This window comes from Mastomys coucha, unplaced genomic scaffold (assembly GCF_008632895.1).
Source record: "Mastomys coucha isolate ucsf_1 unplaced genomic scaffold, UCSF_Mcou_1 pScaffold2, whole genome shotgun sequence".
Classification (NCBI taxonomy): Eukaryota; Metazoa; Chordata; class Mammalia; order Rodentia; family Muridae; genus Mastomys; species Mastomys coucha.
Window position 1 is genome coordinate 5,633,383 of NW_022196902.1, and position 901 is coordinate 5,634,283.

At 36.4% G+C, this 901-nt stretch overlaps 1 protein-coding gene across 10 annotated transcripts in view; it reads right to left on the reverse strand.

Moving 5' to 3' along the window:
- Window positions 1-901, reverse strand: part of Phactr2 (phosphatase and actin regulator 2) — a 261,938-nt gene that overhangs the window by 108,184 nt on the left and 152,853 nt on the right. The window lies entirely within an intron of this gene.

The following is a 901-nucleotide window of genomic DNA, read 5'->3' on the forward strand; positions in this document are numbered from 1 at the left end:
TACCTTTAACAGAGATCCCAAGTGGATACCACGAGAAAACTACTACATTCTCACACCATAACCACAACCCTTCCTTAGCTGACACATCAGGACCAAAGAAGGCTCCATTCATGAAGCAAGGGTTAGCCATTTCAGTTACCCAAAATTTTGTGACTCTGAACCAAGAACCTGAAATTTAAATATAATGTGCTTTCTTAGAGGGTTTCCTAAAATATCTTTTATGACCAAATACATATATGTACATATATATGTGTGTATGTATATATGTGTGTGTGTATGATATGTGTGTGTGTGTGTGTGTGTGTGTGTATAATTTAAACAGATTGCCTGCTCTCTCCACACCATATTGTTCACATCATAGGTGTTAACTCAAATTTCCTTAGACTTCACTTACGAATTATTCCTTGATTTATGGAAAGGCAAATTTTACTTCTTCCTAATTTACTCTGTTAATATTTTGTAACAAATGAACTAAAAATCAGGACAGTACTTCCCAAACACTAGCTGCCCTAGAATAATGATTTAAGTCTATCTTTGCCAGCGGGGAAACAAGCAAACAGACAAACATACAAAATAATTCTTGCTTTGATTAAAAACTATCACACTACCTTCAAAGAGACAAAAGAAAGCCCATCTTATTTGTACCAAATAATCTTAGAATGAACAAATAGTTCGTTATAATAGACCAAACAGTCTTATAAGCAACATGCCCTAACAACCCCCCCCCAAAAAAAAACCACTCAGAATCCATGAACAAGAAGTCTTTTGATGTCCAGAGCAACGAGGCCACATCATTATGAGCAAGGGAGAACATATGCTTCCTTGAATTCAGCTTTCTTTCCCTTGCAGAGGGATCATTCTTTGGGGGCATTAGCCTAAGCCTGAGCAATGCTTATAATAT